Below are 25,850 nucleotides of genomic sequence, written 5' to 3'. Positions count from 1 at the left end.
AAAGGTAATAAGGTGGATCCTATATGCCACTGCCCCATATCCTTGATTGACATTCAGGCAATTGGGGAGAGTGTTGTATAATCGAATATCAGAGTGTGTTAAGGAGAATAATGTTTTAGATGATTGTCAGTACGGTTTCAGGAGTTGCGTAGGAACTGTAGAGCAATGCCTAAATCTATACTGATTGGAAAGTATACAGCAGCTAAACAATCAAACCTGTATCTTGCCTGCATAGATCCAACAGTGGCATTTGATTGGGTAAACTGGGCAAAACTATGCAGTTAATTATTAATTTAAAAATGGATCCCTCATCAGTGCACTTGTTGATATCTTTACACACAGGCACTACTGCCCGTGTAGAACTTAAGAGCACCCTGACTTACCCCTAGTATGCTGTACCCCTCTTCCTGCCTTACTGCACGGATGAAGCTGTTTTAATTGCCCAAACCCCTAAATTTTTGCGACTCTTAATTCACTCTTGTGAATTTTACGGATAATGCTAACCTGCATTTTACTAAATCATTTTGAATGTCTTGGGGTCCAAAGTGCCCAAAACTATATTCTATTACTGTAGGCACAAGCACTTTAACGAGCATTAGCACTTTTACATATTACAAATTAAATTCAGTATTTTGGGCTCATGGGCTCGGCACACAGCAGAGTAAAATTCACGATCTACTGGGTAACTGCTTAATTTTCCATCATTAAAGGGAGGAAGGCCCCCAAAACCCTTACTGCAAATATATCTATCACAGTGTATTCAGATTGCAACCTATGGTGCAGGCGTATGGGGACTAGGTGCTCCTACAAATCTCCAGAGGGAAGAGAACCACTTCCTGAGATGGTTAGTATAAGTCTCCGCATCTTCCTCCCAATTCATCCGTCACAGGGAGCTGGGCAAAGGCTATCTCACGGAATCTATTCAGAGTCACTCAGTCACACTGTGGCTATCTATTTTGAGTGCAGAAGGTGCCACACTAACAAAGAGCATAGTTAACAATTGTCTAGCCTGCGATAAGGGTCTCTATCCCCTGGTTGACCTATGTCAAAAAATCCTTGGAAAGCGTGGGCCAAATAAATACGTTTTTTGCAAGAGAGCCACAGACTGCTGAGTGTAGGAAGCAAGTGAAGCATTTATTACTGGAGAAAGCTGAATCAGACAAGTATTGTTTTAGATTATCTGCATTGTAATTTAGGGAAGATTAGCGACGATTACTTATTGAACAAGAAAAGCAGCTCGACATGCTCTTTATTGTTCAGCTTTAGGGCTCAAATGATCAAATATCTTTAATGCTTACCAAGTGGGTATCAGCAGGGGCTTGAATTGAGGACAAAACAAGCAAGTGGAGAGGCAACAGTGAAAGATGATAAAAGGAATGTATCAATGCGACAAAACACAACAGATGTCCTTCATAGATGTGAAGCAAAGCCAGTTTTAATACGTCTTCTTGACACGATGATACAAGTGAACAGCCAATATTCTCAATAACGGATAACCAATGAACCAGCCAAGAAACAGCCAACGCGTTTTGCCCGATGCGGGCTTCCTCAGGGCAGAAATATTTTGAATTGACTGCAATCACACTATTTGGACCTCAAATGATAAAGTACGTGAACAAATAAGCTTATTAGTATGCGTGTCCTATATAAATATAACGTCGAAAGCAACAGAAAATGGAGGACGTGACTTGGACAGGATGAAAGCTTTAACAAAAGTTCCTTAAGCACCGTACTGAGCAAGTCTTTACTTTGCTTTCAAAAGTGATTTGATTCGCGCAATTGAGGTGTACGCTATGATATGCAACACGCCCAATAAGTATTTACTTATAAAACGTCCCAATTTCATCCGACAAGTCTATACCCTCACTTCATGTCAACCGGGTTTCGCGCCAAAAAAATCTTGTATTGAGGACATGCCCATGCAACAACTATTTGGGATAAAATATGCTGAATTTTCTTTTCTTCTGTGGTTTTTATGTTATATACTCGGCAATGCCTTATACCATTTATGAGAATCAGAGAGATACTATCTTGTACGCAGGCATATTGCTTCATACGCACTCAGTCTGATGAAACTTGTTGCTGCATAAATATGTTCAAGCTGCTGCATTCTCTAGGAAATCAATGCTAGATTATTGATTTCTTCCTCTCCCATTCCAACGTTTTAAACATTTAATGACCTATGAAATGAGGTTTTAATCTATATTTATTCTATTTTATCATGTAAGTAAGTAAATAACTTTATTGACTGTGCGATTACTTAAAATCTTTACAGTATAAAAAACAATCACCCCCCCCCCACCGGAGTGCCTTCCCCCAGTAAAACCCTAAGTACTACATTAAGATAACATAATGGCAGTTTTTGCTACATTATGTTCGTTAAAACTTCTGCAAGTTTTTTTTTTTTTTTGTTCCTTGTCTTTACGCCTTCAAGAATCTAGGAAGTTTTGACGGAGTTCAGCAAGGTTATTCTTATCACAAAGCCAATTGTCAGTGGGAAAGTTCTACACAATCCCCTTGTCCGACCCGGATATAATTTCTGGGTCCAATAGTCCCACTTACTTAGCAAAAGCTCCCTAGGTTAACTGACTTCTAACGTTGTTAGGGCACCAGATGGGGCTCATGGCACAATGACAGGACCCTTGGGATCAGTGGCCTTTTGATGGAAATTAAGTGCAATTCTGACTTGATGAATAAACTTACCGACCCTAGCTAGTAGACAGGTCGTAGTTTCCGAAAGGCACCAGTCTGAGGCCTCTCTGCAGGTTCTAAATCCTAGGTTCCGTAGGGCCGGGCGCAGCAGACTATAGCGCACATTGGCCAACTTTGTACAGCAGCACAAAAGGTGTAAGCAGGATTCTCTGCGGTAGTTGCATAGCCGGCAGGCAATGGCACAATCAGTTTGTGCCCATTTTGTGTTAAAATCCACGATCCTAAGGGCCAAGAGTCGCAGATACAGAATTTTCTTTCTCGCCTGGGTTGATAGTGCATCTTCAAGGTATGGTTGGGGTTTGCCAGGAATATACGACTTGTCCAGGGCCAGAGTTAATGGATAGTGCCGGAGTGATGAGCAATAAGTCTCGAACGAGATGGTCTGGACTTGGCGCTTTACAGCTTGGGCCCAGGCGGAGTAGGGAATATCATGAAGGGGGAGGCTGTTTCCCTCGATTTTCAATAAGTCGATGCCTTGTTCCACCTTGGGGTGCCCGCTTCTCCAAATATAATTTTTAGAAAATGTTTGAGGTTGTTTTCAGGTGCTTTAAGTACTTTGATGTAATATTTTAACAGGTCCCCATGTAGTACCAGCTATGGGCGTTTCAAGCCTATTTCTAGCCTTAGCCTGTTGTTCCTTGCCTGTCTTGGGGCCTGTAGCACAAGTTTATACGCTTTCACCTGGCCCGCGTTGATCACTTTCTCAAATGCTCCTGGGTAGGCTATGTGACCATACGTAATAGAGGGAATCAGTTTTGCCTAAGTACAGTCAGCATCGGTTCTACTGAAGGACTAACTAGGCGCTGACTAAGACGTCTAAGAGACAAAATTACTTTGTCAAATTTTGGTTTTAGCTCCTTTAAGGTTTTGACTGCGGTGGCCCTCTCTGACACCCAGACCCCCAGGTAATTATATGATGAGGCTGTACTGATTCGGTGTTCCCCCAAGGACCATCTTGCTTGATTTTTATGGTGGTATTTACCGAAGATTACAATCTTTGTCTTGCTCTCGTTGATCTGTAAGCTGTTTTCTTTGTTATATATTGCAAGACTGTTTAAAGCTCTTTGGAGCCCCACCCTGGTGTGGTCCATTACCACCGTGTCGTCTGCATACTGGAGGGTTCCCAGGACCAGCTTCCCCAATCTTGGAAGTACTAAGTTGGCATCTTTCAAGGCTTGCCCCATGTCTGCTGTATACAAGTTGAAAAGTAGGGGGGCCAGTACACACCCCTGCTTTAATCAAGAGTTGGGATCGATTCTTGCTGTTGTAATTGTTGGACTTAGTTTCACCTGGACCCATGTCCCCTCGTAGAGTGCTTTTATGGCTTTAAGCAAAACTTGAGGGAGCCCCCAGGTTTCAAGTTTTGCCCATAACCGACTCCTATTTACTCGATCGAAGGACGTGGAATAGTCTATGAAACAAAAAACAAGGGCAACTTATTACTCATGGTAGCTTGCCTCGAGAGGTAGGAGAGCGCTGTAATGTTATCCACGGTGGAACTGTTGTCCCTAAAGCCAGTCTGTGAGGGCGGGAGAATGCCATTCTTGTCCAACCAGGCCTCCAAATCCCTTAAAAGTAGACGGGCGTAAACCTTGGCTTCTATGTCAAGAAGGGCTATGAGCCTCTAGTTAGACGGATTTGAGTGGTCACCCTTCTTGTGTATAGGGAATAGGACCGAGCCTTTCCAAGATGTGGGCAGGGTTGCAGTGGCGAATGAATGATTAAATAGCGGGGTGAGTAGAGTTGCAAAAAAGGAAGGAGCAGTTATAAAAACCTGGGCAGGTACACCATTTGGGCCAGGAGCCCCATCTGTTCTTATGGCCCTAATGTATTTTAAAGTCTCCTCCTCTGTGAACTTAACGGATTGACTGGGCCCTGAGGCGACTTTCGGCGCGCTTTGAGTATCAATAGTTTCCGCAGCCACCTTGGACCACGCTAAGCTGCCAGGGTTAGTCTGGTTTACCCCGCATGTGTACAGCCCCTTTGCATACTGTTCCCACACATTCCCTGCAACACTGTTTTCCTTGCGCTCGGCTTTGGGAGTCAGGGTATTAATGTGTCGCCATAGCTTGCTGCTGTCTTTGTCTTTAATTAGGGAGAACACTTTGAGCCAGTTCTTTTCTGTCCACTGCCTTTTTCAGCTCCCAGACTTTCTTTTTGTAAATGGCTCGAAGGGCTGGAATAGAGGACTTCTGTGGCAAATGAATGCCTTTCTTTTTTGCCTTGATTGCCTTGTTAAGCGCTTGTTTACTTTGTGTCAGACTCCGCGATTTTTTTGCATCTAGGCCTGTTGTAGTTTTGACTGCTTCTTGGTTGGTTGGTGTTACCCAAGCTCTTTAGTAAATCCATGGTCAGAGATTCCCAGAAGTGTGTGATATTCTTTATATCTTGTAACTTTAGTGCAGCCTCCCTGCTGGCTACAAACTCTGACAGGCTTTGGCTGAGGTTGGTCGACCATTTTATTCTTTTAAGGACCAGATGATGTTCGTCACCCCGGTTGCACCGATTATTTCCTGGGCTTCCACCTGTTCCCGCTCCAGATTAAATGTGGCGCGAGGGGCCTATGGTCGCTTTCGTCGCTATCATCCACAGTGAAGTCGCAAAGTTTATGGGCCAGCCCTTCATTAATGAAAATATAGTCTATGGTAGAGACATTCCTGAAGGTTGGTTTAGCGGTCCATGCGGGATGGCTCGTTTTTTGTGACCCATGAGTAGATTGCAGGTTAAAATTTGTGAGCAGTGCTATCAGTGGGGCAGGCTTCTTGTTTTGGGGGGCAACAGGAACCAGATCCAGGCCTCTTTTGTTGAAGTCACCCACAAATATCACGTCATGATGCTCCAGACTTATGAGTAGGTCTTCCAACGTGCTAATGAGTGATTCCATAGCCTGATGCGTTTGGTATTTGGTTGCATTAATGTAGCAATTAATTAATAATAGAGGGTGAGACTCTTGCCCCGTTTTCAACCCCTCTATTGTAATTGCTTGAAGGTCGGGTGGCGCCACTTTTAGTTCGGAGATCTTAAGTTTGCAAGCATGGCTTACAAAGATGGAAAGGCCTCCTGACGGGCGTCCGAAGATCGTCCTTTTGGTAGTGGATTTAAAATATTCATATAAGCCGCCAATTGGAGTAGTTGCCCTCGCCCAGGTCTCCTGAATGCACAGTATGTCCCCCTGTGCAAGGTAGTCAAGTGAAGCCATGTTTCTGAAAATGTTACTTAGCCCAGCAATGTTCCAAGAGATGATGGTTAATTTACGGTCTTGACCCCCTTAACGGATTTGAGCATGCACTGTTTCCATGGGTATATATTTGGTTAGGGACCCTGTCTCCGTGTGTCCTCCATGTGGACCGGTCCTTGCAGAGGCCACTGCACTCTCCGCTGTGTGTCTTTGAGCTGGATGTTAATTTTTAGCGGGGTTCTTGGCCTCCCTGTATTCGTCCCACCATCTAGGCTTATGGGCCTTGTACCTTTGAGGACTGAAGTGGATTCTTGCAGGCCAAGATTAGGCGAAAGGACGTGTGGATATTTTGGTGCACTGAGGACAGTGACTTCGATGCCCCATTCTGCGAGTTGTGTTGCTTCCTTCAGGACAGCATATTGGACCTGCTGTAGTGCGAATCCGACTAAAGTGGAGTCACCATGGGTATCCGTCTCCAGACTTTTGAACATTATCCACTCGATCTTGTCTGAGGTGATATGTGCCAAGGATTCAATGTGACCAAAGAGGCGGACAATGTTAGACCTATTTAGAATATCATAGGAGCCTTTGGCTATATATCTGGGAGTGAGCAGCACCTCGTATGTTGCGGATTGGATTTTATGTTGACGGGGGCACGGTGTCTGCCGTTCTCCCACGAAGATGTGCCTCTGGCAGTTTGGGTTTAGAGGATTTTTATAGAGGTCTCCTGGCGGCTGTCTGCCTGGCGCCTCATTAGGTGGACCTTCCTCGCTTTGCACTCCTTGCTGCACGACCTGGTTTAATTTGAGGTTTGTTTCAATCCTGTGTTGATGCGCCCAGCCGGGGGGGCTTAGGGCACTGGGTTGTGTACCCGCTTCCTCCTGTGTAATCCTCAGCTGAACCTCCTCGTCATGTGGACCCTCCCGATTGGTGTTCTGGTGTCTTTGGGCCTCTCCTGGGACGGGGGATACGTCTCTTGGCTTCGTGGCCTTCGTTTCCTGTTTAAAGTTGAAAATGGAAAAAAGTGGCCGTGGGCTGCTTTTGTTTACTATGGCACCAGAAGTTTGTTTCGCCGGTAATATGTCTGCTTTTGACTGTGGATTTCTGCAGTTGTTTCTTTAATCTTTTTTTAGCCCTCCTTGACAGCGGTGCTTTTGCTCCTGCCGCTGCACCTACGGCCTTCGCCACCGGAGGAGCAGCGTCAAATGAATCATCACTAGTGGTGTCAAGTACCGAGACCGCACGGTCCCCGTTCCCTTGTGCTACCGAAGTAATGTTATTGCTTGGCCCAGCCAGTGGCTCCTTTGATGGGCTGCTAACCGCAGTGCAATCGTTAGTCATTTCGGGATGCACAGTCTTCAAGGCTGATGTCTTTTGAGTGGCTTGTTCTAACTGGAACGGCTCTCTTTGACCCTCGGCTAATGCCAGCATTTCCTTTAATACTTCTGGTAAACTTGCCCATTTTTCTATAATGGCGGCGCAAGAGTTAGTGTTGGCCACTTTGGCTTTTTGGGCTTCAAGGAAGGCCTCTAGTTTAGCCAACTTATCGTCCTGTCGCGCCAAATGCTGGGCAATTGAGTACAGCAGATCAATTTGTACTTCCATCTTTGTGGACTGCCATAGCAGCGCCCTAGCCATTGTATCCTGTACTTCTCTTATTGCTGACAGGTTTAGCTCTTTAAAGGTGACTTCGTCCGTTACGTCCTGCTGATGTGCTAGACCCTGCGGGCTCCATCCCTCTGTTTGTGGCGTTCTCAGGACAGCGGTTCTTCCTGGGTTTATTGGTGTGGCTTCCAGAGTTTGTTCGATGGACTGTTCTAATTTTTGCAGGAATGAGGTTGTTAGTGCATCAATTCCGGGGAGGTTATCTTCTGATTTACCCGAGGTGTCTCCGCTTGCTTGTGCACTTTGAAGGAATAGCTGCGACTGTTTCCTTATGCGCCTCCTTCTCTTTCTCCTTGTTCTCCCCCACTGTGGGTCTCATGAATGTCGGCTGTGATCCTTAACGGGCTCTTTCCCCTAGCAGTAGGCTGGAGACAGACCTCGGGACTCCAGGTTTTCTGAGTGGTGGCAAACTCACAGGAATGGTGGGCCATCTGCTCCTTGTTAGACTTTGGGGTTCCCAATTTGGAGACAATCTCTGGCCCAACTTGTCCCTCGTCCAAAGCGTTGGATCGCTGAATGCCTGGAAGAAATGCGTGATAAGACCTTGGGGGTGGATATTGGCATTGACTGAATCCTGGGGTTTTTGGGAGCTAATGCTCCTTGTTATCCTTCGATGAGCAGAACTTTCAGGGTCCGCCCCCACCTCCGCCACCGTGCATGGCTGTGGATTTTTGAGCACCATACTTGGCGGCGATAGCTAGGGCTCTGTATGGTGTTATTCAGAGCTTATGAGCCTCCTTGTTGTGGTATGTCACCTGTTTGCGATTTATGCAACTGGCTCCGCATGCACGCCAACACCAAAGTGGACTACAGCACCCAGAATCCCTTAGCTCAGTACATCGTTCCCAAGACTACCCGAATCTTAAAGGCGGGTATCGTGGTATGATTGCGTAGACTTTGGATTTTAAGTTTTTTGGGTAGAACGCCTAATCATTTGCTCGGCAAAGGGGTGCGGAAGTCGACCCGGTGGAATGGATAGCCGACCGCGGCACGTTTGGGAGCGGCGCTGGAGGAGAAGGGGGGTGGGGGTAGACGGGTAAGGCACGGATGATAAGCTTTGGGAATGTCAAGGAATATCCGGGCGAGTCTGTACAAAAGTTTAAAATTTTAAGCAAGTTTTGAGCAAGTCTTTTCCAAGTTTCCAAGTTTATAAGTCTTGGAGGAGTGGGGGCAAGCGGAGCGCTCAAGGGAGCCGCAGGTTGGAAGACCAAGTCAGGCAGCCACTCGGTCCGCACCCCGAGCTCTTACTTTGCAGCCGCCTCTATCGGCGGCCGCGCTCCCCTCCACCACTTACCTCCCGTGTAGTGTAGCTGGTCTGCACCTGGTGCCAGGTGCGGGAGCCTGGAAGCTGGAGCCCCCCCCGACCTGCTCCTTCCTTCTTGCCTTTCTTCTTGCTTCTTAATGCCTCCGGGAGAGCCATGGGGAAAAAAAGGGCGAGTCGGAGGAACTCGTGGAACGCCAAAGACACCAGAGACACTGTCTTCTCCCCTTACTGTGGCTGCGGCTGCTACCGTGCTCCTCTGTGCTCTTCCGCCTGCAAAGGGAACCCGAGCATGCAGCAGACCGTGCACTCTCCTGCCTCTGTGCACAGGCACAGGTGAAGATGGCCAGACAGGAGGGGCCAGACGGGGCCGGACAGGGGGCTTCCACGAGCTTCAGCTTCCGTGAGCTTAGGTGGGGGGTTCAAGGCGAGGCAATGGCGACGGCTGGACGGCTAAACAGCTTGACAGAGCTAAGCAGAGCAGAGAACAGCCTGCTCGCAGCACACAACCGACAGTCTTCTCGCCGCTGCAGCCCGTTTCGAATGGCGTTTCTGGCGTCTTCGTAACAGCACAGCTCTCATGTGTTTTTATGTTTTTTTTTATAGCCGAATAAAGTGTGTGTTGTAAACACTTAAGATGTGTGCTGGGTTTAATGAGCCAATCGTCTAGATATGGGAAGACATGAATTTGTTAACTGCTACTATTGCTAGACATTTAGTGAATACTCTGGATGCAGTGGTTACTCCAAATGGGAACACTTTGAATTGATAGTATTTTTCTGCTTCAACAAATCTGGAGAGATTTGTGATGTGCCGGGTGAATCGGGATATGAAAGTTTGCATCCTTTAAGTCTAGTGACAAATTTGCTTTGGTGTACGAGGAGAAGCATTTGTTGAAGTGGGACCATATGGAAGTGTTTTGACTGTATGTATAAAATTAGAGTCCTAAGAACTTCTCTTTGGTGTAGAGAACTGTCCTTTTTTGGGATTAGGAAGTTAAGTGAGTAAACCCCTGACCCTTGGTCTTATGCAAGAACAGGTGTTATAGATACTTTTGTTAGAAGAACTTGTACTTTTTGTTTGAGCAGTTGTTGGCGCTTTATAGAGAGTTTATGAACGAGAGTTGGAATATTGGGAGGATTGCTGGTGAGCTCCAAACAATAAACACACTGGATAACATCCAGCACTCACTAGTCTGATGTTATTGATTGCCAAATGGGAAGGAACTGATGAAGTCTCCCCACGATAGGCGTATGATGATCAGGGGGAGTTTTTATGATGTCACTGTTTGTTGGGAGATGACAAGGTATGTGTTGGGGTGCCTCTACCCCTGCCTTTAAAATTGTTCCCTCTATTACCACCCTTGTAAAATCCTCTAGAGGGAGAAGATTTATTTTTGGGTTTAAAGGCAGATGTGTTGCCATCTGTGGAAGTACTTTGCGGGCCTCCCCTTTAAATGAGTGGCAAAGCAGCCCCTGTTTGAGGGGAACTGTACTGCCCCACAGATTTTGCTACTTCTGTCCTTATTCATTTTTTCAAGTGATTCATCCACTAGAGGACCAAAAAGGTGTTCTTTATCGAATGGGGCATTTAGTATAGTTTGTTGTACTTCTGGTTTAAAATCAGAGATTCGAAACCATGCTTGTCTTCGGAGGAGACTACTAGTGTTGACTCCTCTGGCTGCAGTATCAGCAGCATATAACGCACACCTAACAGAGGAATTGGAAATTAGTTTTCCTTCCTGTACTAATTCTTGCCCTCTTTTTCTGTGCTCCTCTTGGAAATATTGGAGTAAGTCTTCCTAGTTGTCCCAATGGCCACACCGTATCTAGCCAAAAGACCTTTTGTACTGGCTGTACGCCAATGGTTGGCTGATTGTGCAGCAACTCTTACTGGAGGTATCTATTAGCTTGGACTCTATTCAGAGGTGGTGTATCCACTGTAGTTTGTGAATTTGCTTTTTTACAAGCATTGGACAACTAAGGAATCTTAAGCTGGTCCTTAATAAAAATTGGGTCAGATGGCGGGGTTTATATTTTTTATCCACGCTGGGTGTTATATGTGCCCTCACTGGATCTTTAAAAATGTCCTCAGCATGCCTCATAATACCTTTCAACATAAAGACTGTGTTGTCCTATGTTTGGTCCCTAATGTTTCAAATAGGAAATCTTCTTCCAAAGATTCCTTGTGTAAAGTAACTCCATGGTATGTAGCTGCCCTGGCAATTAACTCCTGGTATCAGGTGTTGTTTTCAGGAGGGGAAGGTTTAGCAGGGTATAGATATAGATCTGCATCTGTATCTGTAGGAGGATTTCTATTGTGGTGTGATGTCTAGAGGGTCTGATGTGGGTATAATTGGTACTGGTGAAGAGGGGTGTATGAGAAATAGGGTGAAGAAGCTAGTAGCCATGTCTTTTTTTTTTTTTAAAGAGGGATTTTATATCCAGAGTCTATTTTTCTTTATGAGTATAGTATCACTAGTTTTGCTGATATATAGCCAGTGTCTGGATTTATACACAGTTTTTTCTGTTTTGGAGTCTGCTTTTGTGGCATGGTTTCCAGAACTGGTTCCGTAAGCTTTTGAAGAGCAGCTTTCTGTTTTGGTGCTGACATTTTCGGTACTGAACTGGATTTGTCTTTCAGAACCGGAGCTTTAGGTGGCGAAGGTGTAGTATCTCGACTCGAGCCGGAAGACTTGATGTGTGCTTTTGATGCCTTAGCTGTAGGGCGGGGTGTTTGAAGCAGAGTCTTGGTGCCTCCCATGGCCAGTTGGCTGTGGTGGCCTGGAAGCATTATGTTTGATGAAAGCAGGTTTTGTGGGTAAAGGGGCTTTGGTACTCTGGCACCTGGACCAACTGGAAAATCCTGGGCCTCCACTTGTATCTCCAGCTTGGAATCTGAATTCTGGATGGAGAAGGCCTCTTCTTCCTCTGCTGCAGTCGCTTCCATTTCTTCCTGTTCGATATGGGGTCTCTTCAATGTTTTGTTGCTGCATTTCTTTGCGTCTAACTCGGTGGTCTCGGAGGGTCTTTTTCGAGCAGAATAAACGACACCCGTTGCAGTCTTATTCCTTGTGCTCCGGAAATGGGCACAAGTTACAGACTTTGTGATGGTCAGTGGGGGGATATTTGGAGAAGCACCGAGGGCAAAATCGGAATGGAGTCCGTTCTATCAGCAGATTACTCTATGTTGGTCTCTCAAGTGGAATTGAAAGAAAATGACTAGGCCTGAAGGACGCGGTTGGAGCTCTGTCGATCCAACTGTGAAAGCTTTCCAATTTGATACATGCGGAGAATGGGAAAACGCGTTTGAAACAATACAGATGCTGGTACAGTGGGTTGCGAACTGAAGGGATCAAGACGAATGGAAAAGACTTCCGCGAAGAAAAACAACTTGCAAACATCCGGACCCAACACTAGATGGCAAGAGTATGCAAAGCATGCGTATCTACAGCACACATGCTTCGAACATATTGCTCGTAAAAAAATTCTATAGGAGATTGGATTGTTTGGGGTGACTACCCACCACAAGGAACCAGCACAACCCCTGTCAGGGAAAAGCCTCAAAGGCATTAAATCAACCTGAGCTTAACCTCAGATAGCCATGCCGCAGGGCAGACGGGTTTAACCTAGAGGCAATGTGTAAATTATGTAGTACCAAAACAGTATACCAGTTGCAGTGCAAAATATCAAAATGAATTAGAATAGACAAAAATGTAATAAGCCAAAGAACACCAAAATGACAATAAGGAGAACGAGAGATAAGAATTTTGAAAGGTTTAAGTAAAAATAGCACCAAAAAGCACATATTGGCAATGGTTGTCAATGGTCAGGGTAGACCAGGAATGAGGCACCATTTGCTGCAGACAGCGATGGAGCGCAGGAGAGAGAAACCAACCGGGTACGTCTAGGTCAAAGATTTTACCTTCTGGCTTTAGTCTTTTACATCCCAATTTAACACAGGAGACCACTTCTAAAGCCCCCTAGTACATCAAAGGAGGCACTAAGATTCACATTGCGCTGCAATTAACATGAATACTTTCACAAAGGTACACAATCTGCACCGCAGCCGGGCCCTTTTAAGAAAAGAAATGCAGCAAGTCTACAAGCATGATGTGTGCGATCAGGTGATTCTGAAAGCGCACGTCATGCTTGTAGACTTGCTACTTTCCTTTTGTTAATAGAGCAGAACAGATTGTGTGCTGCGCTCTTTTCACAAAAGACTACACGCAGGGCTTTAAGTGGGCCGGGTCGTGCCGGTGAGTTCTTAAAAGCAGCTGCCGAGACGGGTCCCTACCGGGCTCTCCATTTTTACCTTCAGGGTGGAGGGAAAAAAGCTTAACTCTGCAATAGTACCATCCATCACTGCTTTTGATTTAACTTCAAAGAGACTCATTTTTCAGTTCTAGCGCAAACTTAGAGCAAACATAAGCATCAGTTACATTACACAAGGACATATTCATGTTTTGAAACACCGGCTGTTGAGCCGACTTCAGACTCAAACCTGGTTTCTCAGCTCGAAAGTCGGCAGCTCTAGCCTTAGCCACAACCTCGCCCACAAGATTGGAACCATTTTCAATATTACATACAACGAAGTTCTAGTTACTTATTTAGCTTATGCAATTTACAACCATTGATAGTCAGTAGCCCTGGCTTGTTGTAGGAGTAGGTTTACTTGTGTTATATATCTGGATGAATGGACAGACGCAGCAAAATACCAGTGGGGCAGCACACTATGCTTAGTACAGATGTATAGCTTAAGTGTTTTATGCCACTCCCTGTTTAATGTGTGTGCAATGTAAAGTACACCATACACTGGTATGAGAGGTACTATCAAACAAATTAAATGCATCTCAGAGAGAGGAGTAATGGAGACTTGAGAGGCACTGCTAAGGGTAATAGTGACGGAATCACTGGTGGGGGTGGTCACTGGGGTCACCAACAAACATTGTCTCATAGGGATCCACCAGCGCTAAGGCCGGCCCGTGAGGGGCAGATATGTGCTGCAATTAACATGAATAATCGCACAGACTGCCGCTGCGATTAACATGAAAACTACACAATCTGCACTGATACTTCCCACTGCAGCCACACGTGCAGTCGGGTCCCTGGCGCACATAGCCTTGGCTGCAGTGCACAGAGATCTTACACTGCCGCACATAGAAGAAAACAATTAGAGGGAGCATTGCTCTGAGGACAGAAAAAACACCTGTTCTGGGCAGAGGTGTTGTCTTCCTCCTCCAAGGAGGATGGCTAAGTAATACGCATATCAAGGCAGGAGGCTTCAAAGGCCTCTGCCACCTTTGATATGCGACCTCAGCTTCCCCAGACAGGGGAAAGGCCAAACTCATGCCTGGGCCCATCTGGCATCAGAACAGGTGGGAAAATTAGCTAGTCAGGAGGTGTGTTCGCTATCAGGCCTGTTGCACCCTTAAGGTGGGCTACGTGACGTGGACACAAAAGGAAAATGCTACTTACCAGTATGCATCTGTTCTTAGCATGTAGAGCTGCAGAGTTATAACCTATGCATTAGATCACCACCTGGTGTTGGGCTCGGATGATTGCAGGTTGTTGTCTTCTTGGAAGAAGTCTTTGTAGTCACGAGATAGGTGACTCCTCCCTTGCACAATACTGCGCATGGGCATCGGCTCCATCCCCAAGATCTTGGTGGAATTAGATTCACTGGGTTAGGTTTATGCCCACTTCCCATAGGGGTGCAGTCACCCTAAGGGTAAGTAGCCCAATGGTTACCACCTATCACTCCCCTGAACGACCCTAAACGAATAGTTCTTTTACCTGTCGATGTAGTTTTGCAGCTTGAAGATCTTTCTGGATTCACTATGCTGTGCATTATTCCGCGGTCTTGTGGTTGGGTCCGGATTCGTAGTCTTTTCTTTGTTTTTTTTTGTTTTTTTTGTAGCCCAGGTGGGCGTCGGCGTCACACCTCCTTGGGTGCATTTCCGGTGACGTCGGAATGCTTCCTGCGGAAGCTCCCACTCTTGCGCGCCATCTTCGGGTTCTTTTTTTCCGTGTTTCTTTCGTTTCCGAAGCAATGGCAATGTTCTATTTAGGTGATATTTTACCGCTTTGTACTTATAAGTTCTTTTTTAAAACCTTTTTTTTTTCTTTTTTATATCCACCTCTTCTCTCTCCAGCCTCATCTTTCTGGCGGAGGTGGGTGGGTTCGCTAGTGAATCCAGAAAGATCTTCAAGCTGCAAAACTACACCGACGGGTAAGAAAACTATTAGTTTTGCAGTGTGAATCTTTCTGGATTCACTATGCTGTGCATAGATTTTGTAGCGGTTTCTCATCTATGTGGCGGCTGGGTGGAAGATGAGCGTTGGTTATTGAATATGTGCTGGAGCACCTTTTGTCCGACTTGTGCTTCCTTGTTCATCTGTATATCCACGCAGTAGTGCTTCGTGAACGTGTGCACCGAAGCCCATGTTGCCGCCAGGCATATGTCTTCTATGGGTGTGTTAGCCAGGAAGGCTATTGTAGCACCCTTTTTCCTAGTGGAGTGGGAACGTGTCCCCTCTACTAGCTCTTGTCCTGCACGTTTGTGGCAGAGTTGAATTGTCTGTGCGATCCATCGTGCAATAGTCTTTTTGGGTACTGCCTTTCCCATGAAACTGTTGGCGAATGACACTAAGAACTGTTTTGTTTTCCCTGTGTCCCTTCGTCCTCTCAATGTAGTGCATGACTGCCCTTCTGGCGTCCAGGGTGTGCAGAGCTCGCTCTGCGCTAGTTGTTGGTTTTTGGAAAAAACTCGGTATCTGTATAGACTGGTTCATGTGGAATTTGGATACCACCTTCGGCATGAAGTGTGGGTCAGTCCTCATCACAACCCTATCATTGTGTATTTGTATGTAGGGTTCCTGTAGCGTCAGCGCCTGAAGCTCGCTGACTCTGCGTAAGGACGTTATTGCAACCAGGAAAGCGGTTTTTATAGTTAGCATCTTTAGGGAGGCTTTGTGAAGTGGTTCAAAGGGCTCTTTCATGAGTTCCGTTAGGACTATGTTCAAGTTCCATGCAGGTGGCGGCACCCGCTTGGGTGGTGCGATCCTTTTCGCTCCTTCTAGGAATCTCTTCACCAGCTGTGATGTGAAGGAACTCCTGCACTTTTCTCCCCTTGTGTAGGAGACTATCGCTGCCAAGTGAACTCTTAAAGAGGATGAGCTAAGGTTCTTCTCCAGCAAGTGTGTCAGGTACTTTAGCACTGTGGAGTCCTCCTTCATTTTAGTGTGAAGTCTTTCTTTTCTGCACCACATTGTGAATCGTTTCCATTTCGCAACGTAGCACTTCCGAGTGCTGGGCCTCCGTGCCTCCCGAAGGACCCTCAGGGTGCTTTCCGGCAGTCTCAAATGTGCGAACTCTATGTCCTCAGGAGCCACGCTACTAGGCTCAGGCTCTCTGGCTCTGGGTGTAGCACCTCTCCGTTCTGCATGGAGAGTAGGTCTTTCCTCTTGCCGAATCTGTGGGGTGCACACTGTGTCATCTCCATGATCTGCGAGTACCATGTCTGTCTGGCCCACTGTGGCGCGACCAGTATCAGGGTCATGTTGCTCGCTCTGCACTTGCTAAGCACTCTGTGCATCAGTGGTATCGGGGGAAAGGCGTAAGCAAATGTCCCGGACCAATCTATCCATAGGGCATTCCCCAGTGACCCCTCCTCGGGCTGTCTGGATGCGAAGTTTTGGCATTTTGCATTCCGGTGTGTGGCAAACAGGTCCACTGATGGTGTTTCCCATCTGTCGAATAGCCACCTTGTCTCTTGAGCATTGAGCTCCCACTCGTGGGATGCCGATGTCTGTCTGCTGAGCCAATCTGCTTGTATGTTGTCCTTCCCTGGTAGGTGTATGGCTAGCAGGTCTATCTTGAGAGGGATGGCCCATCTCCATATCTCCTGCGCCAGCGTTGAAAGCGGGGCTGACTGTGTGCCCACCTGCTTGTTGATGTAGAACATCGCGGTGGTGTGGTCTGTTTGTAGCAACACCTTGAGCTTGTACAGTCTTGTTTGGAAAGCTTTCAGTGCAAGGAAGATTGTCTTCAATTCTAGGTAATTGATGTGCTTTGTCGCATCTGCTGGCGTCCACAGTCCCCTCACCTTGAGCTCCTCCATGTGAGCGCCCCATCCCTTCAGGGATGCATCTGTGGTGATGGTCACTGTTGGCGTTGGGGGCGTTGGAGGCTTTCCCCTTGTTATGTTCTCCATGGTTCACCATGTCATCTCCTTCTGCACTGTTTGCGTTACAACCACTAGATCCTCCCAACTGCCTGTAGCTTGTGACCATTGCTCCTGTAGCCATTCTTGAATGGGTCTCATGTGGAGACGTACATTCGGTACCAGGTGGATGCATGATGCCATCATCCCCATGATCTTGCTCGCAGTCCTCACTGTCCGAGCTTGTCCCTTCCGGTAGAGGAGAGTTTCCTTCACCAGCGCTCTCGCCCTCTTCTCGCTGGGGAACACCTTGCCCTGTAAGGTGTTGATCTGTGCTCCCAGGAAGATCTTCACTTGTTCCGGCTCCATTGATGATTTCTTCCAATGGATGGAGAACCCCAGGCTTATGAGCGTGCTTGTCACTGTGTGTGCGTGCTGCTTGCATTTCTGGTATGAGTTTGCTTTCACCAGCCAGTCATCCAGGTAGGGGTATACGTGTATTCCCTGCCTTCGTAGGTGCGCTGCGACTGCTGCGAGGCACTTTGTGAAGACCCTTGGTGCGGATTTTAGCCCGAAGGCTAGTGTCGTGAATTGGTAGTGGCTTTCTCCGATGGTGAACCTGAGCATATGCTGGTGCTTTCTGTTCATTGGGATGTGCAGGTAGGCGTCCTTGACCATGAAGTCCCCGATCTGCAATTGCGGGAGCACCTCTTGCAGCGAGGTCATTTTGAATTTTTGCGTTCTTATGAATTTGTTCAGGAACCTTAGGTCCAGAATGGGTCTCATTGTCTTGTCTACTTTTGGTACCAGGAAGTACGTTGAGTATATTCCTTTGTTTCTTTCCTTGAAGGGTACCCGTTCTATGGCCTGCTTCCGCAGGAGTTTCTTTGCTTCTTCCTGAAGACACTCTAGCTGCTTGCTTGCTAGTCGTTACGTGCTGCCCCCTGGGATCTTTTCTGTGGGTGGGCACACAGAGTTTTTTGAAGTCACTTAGAGGCGGGCTGCTGTCCCCCTCTTCTATTCTGTCCACGTCCATTTCCTCTCCCTCGAAAGGACTGGCCTCTTTGTTGGTATTGCCAGGACTGCTTCTGCTGACCCTGCTGAGCCTGCGAGTCTGCCTGGTGCGTTTGTTGGAAAGCCTGGTGTGATGTACCTGGCTGGTTTCCACCTCTCCCGCCAGGCCTCCTTGACGGGGTGCCCCTTTTGTTGCCTCTGAACTGCAATGCTCCCATGGACCTTGCTGTTTCGTTATCCTTTTTTAGTTGACTGAGCTTCTCATCAACTGTTGTTCCGAAAAGCGTGTCGCTGTTGAACGGTGTGTTCAGGATGCTGTGTTGCACCTCCGGTTTGAAACCTGAAATCCTGAGCCAGACATGTCTTCTTTCAGTGACACCCATCATCATGAGCCTGCTGGAGGTGTCTGCTCCATCCAGGGCCGTCTTATGGCAAGAATTTGCCGCATTCTTCCCTTCTTCAACCAGCTTTTCGGCCTTCTGTCTGGCATCCTGGGCAGGTCCTTCACCAACTGCCCCAGCGCCTCCATGATCTGGTACATGTGCCTGTTTATCAGGGCGTTGGAATTAGCCATGCGCCAGTGGGTCGCGGCGTTCCGTTCGATCCTTCTGCCCACCAGATCCATCCTCTTGCTCTCCTTATCCGGTGGTGGTCCAGAAGTAGTGGGTACGTTAGCCCTCTTCCTTGCTGTGGCCGTGATAATGGAGTCTGCAGAGACCGTCCCCTGAATGTAGGGTGGGTCTTTTGAGGAATGTTTGTATTTCTTCTCTGTTCTGGGAGTTACTGCCTTGCATGTTGCGGGCTCCCTGAATGCTTCCTTCCCTTGAGCCAAGACGCTGTCGAGCATTGGCAGGTATTGGCTCCTTGATTGTGTGGGGAGCAATGTCTCTAGAAGGAAGTCTGCTTTCTGCTTCTCTTAGTCGAGCTTGAGTTTGAATGCCGCTGCGGCAGACCTTATCACCGAGTTGTAGGCCCCGATGTCGTCCGGCGGCGAGGGCCTCGAGGGATATGTGTCGACCGCCTCCTCCGGGCTGTCGGTATCTAGGTAATCCACCTCCTGTAGGTCAGAGGGGGCCGACTCTGCGTCCGTCCTGCTGTCCTCTTCCTCCCCATAGTTGTAACTATCGTAGGGATTCTCGTCCTCTTCCTGGTCGTCGACCACCTCGACGTCCGGGTCTTGTTCCTCGGCGACCTCGTCTTCCTCCTCGACCACCTCCACCACTGGTGGCTTGGTCTTGTGTGGGATCGTGAAGGTTTTCATCTTTGCATCGAATTCTCTCTTCCGCTGCAAGATGTTTTCCATTTCGGCCTCGAGGCGCCTTCTCTTTTTCTCCATCTCGGCCGTGTGTTCCGCGTCAGATGGTTCGGCCGCTCTTTTCGGCGGTTGGCTCGGTGCCGTGCTTTTCGGTGCCGAAGTTTGACGTCGACGTCGAACCGGATTTTGGGTCTCTGGTCGGCGTCGGTAGTTTAGGGTCCTTCTCCCTCGGCGTCGATCGATCCTTTTCGGGGACGATTTTCGACGACTTCTGCTGTTCAACAGCTCTCGCGCCGGGGACTCCTTCTCAGAGGATCCGCTGGGCCTGTGAGTACTCGCGGACACCAGGTGTTTTGGCGTCGGCGCTTTCGGGGCCTTGCCCTCGTTTTTTCGAGACTCAGAGTCTCTCGGGTTCGAGAGTCTCCTACCTTATCAGAAGTCTTCGTGTAATCGGTCTCTACGACCGTGTAGCTGTCGTCTTCGGCGGCAGCGTTGTCCTCTTCCTCGGAAGACATCCCCAGATCGTAGAGGGACGGAGTTGGGGCCTTCCCCTGCAGGGTGGCGTGTGCTACCCTCTGTCTCTCTCTCACACGAAGGGTCTTCGGGGCAAAGGCAGAGCAGGCGTTGCAGTCCTCGCTTTCGTGATTTACCGGTAGACAAAGGTTGCATACTGGGTGCTGGTCCTTCTGCGCGTACTTGTGGTGGCAGTTACGGCAGAACTTGAACGGCGTGTTGTCCATCATCGAGCGCTCAGGGCCTCCCTGGTCGCGTGTTCGTCGACGTTCGTCGAAGATCTCAATGAATTCTCCTTTGCTGACTCCTCGTCGATGAAGTCTCCTGGAGTCTTCAGATGCCTTTTCTTTGCAGTTTCTCTATTTTTCTTTCTTCTTTCTCCAAAAATGTCTGGAGCCCAACGGGAACGATCCAGAACCGACCGCGGAAAAAAAGAATCTGAAGATGGCACCCAAGAGTGGGAGCTTCCGCAGGAAGCATGCCGACGTCACCGGAAATGCACCCAAGGAGGTGTGACGCCGACGCCCACCTGGGCTACAAAAAAAAAAAAAAAAAAAAGAAGAAGACTACGAATCCGGACCCAACCACAAGACCGCGTAATAATGCACAGCATAGTGAATCCAGAAAGATTCAAGCTGCAAAATTAAGTATATAGGTAGACCCCCCCCCTGCCTTGGAGTAGAGGAGGTACTCCCTTGCAGTCCGCAGCCACTGAAGAAGCAGAGTCCAGTTCACCATGCTGCAGCTCCCAGGCCATTCCGACGCAGCAGCAACCGGCCAGGAAGAGGTGCCTGTGCCCCAGGAGGTCAGATCTGGCCCCCACTCAGAGTGAGAGACACCAGGACAGATCAGAGCCACAATTTCACCAATACCCAGGATATGGGATCCCATGTAGCAAGTGTAGACTGTTTACTCCCAGTGCACCGAGAACAAGCACCAGTCGAGAGAAGTGTCCAGCGAAGAGACACACTTCAAGAGAGGCCCAGCTGTCCTGATTTGAGACAGACTACTGTGAGGACATTAAACACACCGAGCCCAGCCGACCCATCTACTTTGCACCCTTGCGTCCCAGTCTGGATACTTGAGAATAGACTATACTTTCCTGCTCCCAGGATGCTTGGGACCAGAGCCCCCTGTTGGGAGCTTCCAGACTTGCCCTTAAGTCCCTCGCTGGTATCTGTTTGTATGTCCACTCCCCCTATTCCTACCGGTGTAGCATGTAAAGCTACCAACCCATCCTGCACCTCTACACCCTTACGCCCCTGGGCAGGTCATGAGTAACTGCTGGTAGTGGTACTTTGGACCTTGGTCACCTACAACTTCAAGTCTTGAAGGAGACCCCCAGAAATCGACCGTAAATAACTGTATGCAACATATTCCTCATTGCGGTAAGGGAAGGACAGTGGCAGTGTCTCCCGACCCCGCTTGGTGCCAGGTAATGCTTGCAAAAGCGGAAACATTATTTTAGCATTGTAGAGCACGTTGTAAACACTGAAACTGTTTGTAATTGATTACTAATTTTAAATCACGTTCGCCGTTTAAAATTGATTCATACTAATTTTAAACCACTCACGCTGCTAATTTCGGGAACTGAAATTGACTGCTAATTTTAAATCTCGCACTCACCGTGCATCTACGATCCCCCCCGGAACTGTCAGGGGCTTCAGGGCTCATCGTAGAAGTCTGTGCTCAGTGTTTCAGCCTGCCCGCCCTGGTCCAACTCGGCATCCAATACCGTTGAGCGGAGGGCGGGACAGGTACGAGCCAGACACGCCCAGGCACCCCGGGACAGTCGAGCGGTTAGCGCTCTAGCCTCTCATCTGAAAGGGCTATTTAGCCCCTCGTCGGCTCAAGCGCGCAGCGGTAGCGCGCAGAGGGGCGCCTAAGTCTGCGCCTAAGACGAGCCAAAGACCAGCCCGTATGCGCCCAAGGACTATGGCTATCTCTGCTCCCAATACTCTAAGAACGTACACAGTCCAGGCACCGTTAGGCGCACAAAACTACCTCCCGAGGGGATGTAGTAAGTTGACAGATATCAACTTGGAAGGCCCGTTCTCTTGCAATCACTGTAAATCCCAGTTCCACATACTACCTGAGGACAGAAAACCAAGTGTGAATCAACCTAAGCCACTCGAGGGGGAGCAGACATGCGGCTGGACCACCCAGAACCACAGGGAAGATTCGAACATCTCCTTAGGAAGTAAGAATCTGCTCTGTAACATCAGATCCCTGTCCAAACACTCCACAGAGGTCTGGGACCTCATCACCTCTGAAAAACCGGACATATGTTTCCTGACGGAAACATAGCTAAAGCCCCATTCGGTCCCAGCTATAACTTTAGGAATTCCAGCAGGGTACAAAATAGTCCGACTAGATCGGCCCGTCAAGATAGGAGGAGGAATTGCAATTGTGCACAAGCAAGAAATAGACATCTCGGTAATTGAAGGACTATGTACCCCGGAGCTAGAACTTCTGATTTTTAAAATTAAAACCACGCCCAAAGGGAGTAAGAAAGGAGCCCTAGTATATCGCCCCCCCGGTCCAAGTACCAATTTTTCCATCTCACTTCTAGAATCACTGGCTCCATACGTACAGGATTATGAAGACTTCCTACTTCTAGGTGATTTTAATGTTCATAGTGACTTAGCAGAATGTAAGGAAGCACAATCCCTATTAGCAGATCTGTCTTCACTGGGATTGAAACAAGTTAATAACGGCCCGACACATAAGGCAGGACATACCCTGGATTTGGTCCTGACCAATTCTCCATTGATTAAATGTCTACCCCCTTCCCAAGTAGAGTGGACCGATCACTTTATTATTGAATTTTACATTCCCATGGCTAACCCCCCGCCAACTTTCAGGGACAGGTATTTTGAACCCACTCTGACCCCTACTGTGAACATTGAGACTGCTATGGCTACATTTGAAGGGGCGATTGCCACAGCAGTAAATGACATTGCTCCCCTAAAACATTTCAAAACACGCCCTGCCCAAAAACAAGAAGTTTGGTATTCAGAGCATCTTAGATCATTAAAACAAGCAGCCAGAAAACTCGAAAAGAAATGGAGAATATCTAAATTGGCCGAGGACAAAAAAGGTTACTGGCTTTCCCTCTCCTCATACCACAAAGCCATTCGTGCTGCACGAAAGAACCACATTGCATCCCAGCTTATAACTGAAGGAAATTCTCCTAGAGTGCTATATCAAATACTGCAATCTTTCGTGAAACCAATGGCTTGTGAAAGTTCCGTGCTGGCATCGCAGCAGCTCTGCGACGACATTTCGCTATTTTTTACCCAAAAAATAGACGGAATTTATGAAAAAATTATCAACCCAACTCAATCCTTGGATGGAGGAAAATCTTCTCCTAAGTGAACGGTAGAGACAGTTGTAGAAACTTTCTCCACCCACTCCCTTGACAGGTTTCCACCTATTTCTTTAGAGGAGGTAATATCCTTAATTCCCCAGATTAAAAGTGGATGCCCAACTGACATAATTCCGGCAAGATTAATGCCCATGCTTGCCAATGATCTAGGGCCTGGAATTCAAAAACTAGTTAATCTCTCCCTTAACAACGGAGAAGTCCCCAAGGAATAGAAAAGGGCCTTGGTCAGGCCTATTAGGAAAAACACCGCTATCCCAGGGACAGAACTTAACAATCTAAGGCCAATATCTCTTCTCCCGTTCTTGGGCAAACTTGTTGAGAAATACGTCAACCGCCATCTAACTATGTTGAGCTGGCAGGTGGATTGGACTATTCTCAATCGGGTTTTCGCCCCAAGCACAGTATCGAGACCACCTTGATGTCAGTCGCAGACGATCTACATATGTATCAGGACAAGGGCTTCTCCGTGATCCTGGTACTATTGGACCTGTCTGCGGCGTTTGACACCGTGTCTCATAACATCCTGACAACTCTGCTGGCCAACATTGGCTTGGAAAACAAGGCTTTAGCATGGCTTAGGAGCATTTTATATAACCGGACCCAACGTGTGACCTTGGGGGCCTATCGTTCAGAAGAGACTGAGATTTCAAAAGGGGTGCCACAGGGCTCTTGTTTGAGCCCTACCCTATTTAATATCTATGTGGCACCCCTGGCTAGCATCATGAGAACGTATGGCTTTATTCCGATGTCCTACGCCGACGATACCCAGCTCCTCTTCCCTTTTAAACACCTCACCCCCGAGGTCAAGAACTCCTTTTCCCAGGGTATGCAGGCTGTGGCGCATTGGATGTCCACCAACTATCTTCAATGCAATGTCGGTAAGACCGAAGTCATGTTGTTTGGACAAGCTAAACTTCTGTGGACTCCGGACTGGTGGCCACAAGATCTCGGCCCAGTCCCAGAGCCAAAGCAGGTTGTAAAAAAATCTAGGAGTCAGACTAGATCAGGAGCTCTCACTTAAGCAGCATAGCAACTACGTTGTGGGTTCATGCTTTCACGTAATTGGTCTCCTACGGTAAGTATTCCCACTGCTTCCCGACTCAGTCAGAAAAACACTGGTGCAGGCTCTTGTTTTAAGCCGCATAGACTACTGCAATGGCCTGTTTCTGACCGCTAATGAAGGAGTTTTGGCAAAACTCCAAGTGGTTCAGAACACTGCAGCTCGATTAGTCCTTAACGCCCCTACCCGAACCCCTTCCAAACCTCTGTTGGCAAAACTCCATTGGCTGCCCATAAAACAGAGAACCAAATACAAAACTTGCTGCATTATTCATAAATGCCTTAACGGTTCAGGGCCCGAATATCTAAATAACAAATGTATTCCCTATATTCCCACACGCTCCCTCAGGTCCAGTGACCAGGATTTGCTATGTGTCCCTCAGACGAAGAAGGCTAGACACAGTGGTAAGGCACTGTCTGTGGCTGGACCCTCTCTATGGAAAAGTCGCCCTAGAGCCCTCAGACAGTGCCCAGAACACCTACAATTTAGGAAACAACTTAAAACCCATTTGTTCCAACTTTAACATCTAATATAGCTAAGTTTCTATTCATCTTACCGTTGTGGCTGCCAAAGCACAGAGATACTCCTCCGGGAGTCGAATCAAGCGCTATACAAACCCGCAAATAAATAAATTCCTTTTTACCCCCATAGGAAAGCATTGTTGCGTAATGACATTTAAGTGAACATTTTACCTACCTGTAAAAAAAGAAAAGAAAAAAAAAGTACTTGTGTTTTTTTATCAAAATATATTTTAAAATGTGTTACTTTTCTAAATTGGTCTTTGATGTATTCTAGAGCGTGTCTCATTTATTGCCTCTGTGAGTACAACAAATGCTTAGCCCTGCCCTCTGATAACCCTAAACTGCTCGCCAACACTACCCCAAAAAGAGCATTTAGTGTGTTCATTTTTGCCACTGTAAATCAGTAAGAGATTGCAAGCCAGCTCCCTACACTCGTGGATTCAATTTCTTTGTCCTGGGTACAAGGAGAGCGGGTCCAGTCTTCTAGGCTTCAAGGTCTGACAGGAGGTTCAGTCCTCTTCTAATCTTCTACAGGTCTAGAACATTTCTGAAGTGGGTGCCTGGAGACACCACATTTTTCCCGGCATTAGACAGTGTGTGGTAATGACTCGGGGGGGGGGGGGGGGGCACACCCTATTAAATGGGGTTAAGGTTCTTGGGGGCCAGTCCCACACACTTTGGGCATTTTCAAAGTGGCAAAATGACTTCAGCCAAACTAATCGAGGGCTCTGAAGGCTGGGTATGTGAGTAGAGTGTAGTATGGTAATCCATGGTCCTCCCACATCTAACATCCAACTAAAATCTAGTCTGAAGCAGTCAATGTGTCCCCAATACACCCAGAGACAGAAGTGTGGTTAGAACAAGGAACGGTTTTCCAGCAACCAGACAGTGGATACACAAAAAATGTGCTGACATCCTGTTCTTGCCCTTTGATGTGTGCACTAGCAGATGTGTCAAAACCGATTTGACACTTTTGGCACAAAGAGGCGCACTGTCATTGGAGCCCACCTGCCAGGAAGAGGTAATGGAAGGGCCCTGCCCAGATGCCAACTAACAGTTGTCTGTGAAAGGGGAGGCTTCTTTGAAGTACGAACCCCAAGTGGTATATGTGAAACCCCA

General features: G+C 47.5%; 1 protein-coding gene across 1 annotated transcript in view; it reads right to left on the bottom strand.

The window, feature by feature from the left end:
• DHX15 (DEAH-box helicase 15) overlaps positions 1-25,850 on the bottom strand; it is a 177,421-nt gene that overhangs the window by 8,496 nt on the left and 143,075 nt on the right. The gene's annotated exons all lie outside the window — the stretch shown is intronic.

The sequence above is a fragment of the Lissotriton helveticus genome, chromosome 2_2, assembly GCF_964261635.1.
Source record: "Lissotriton helveticus chromosome 2_2, aLisHel1.1, whole genome shotgun sequence".
Lineage (NCBI taxonomy): Eukaryota > Metazoa > Chordata > Amphibia > Caudata > Salamandridae > Lissotriton > Lissotriton helveticus.
The sequence above is the reverse complement of the archived record's forward strand: the minus strand, read 5'-3'. Positions and strand labels throughout refer to the sequence as shown.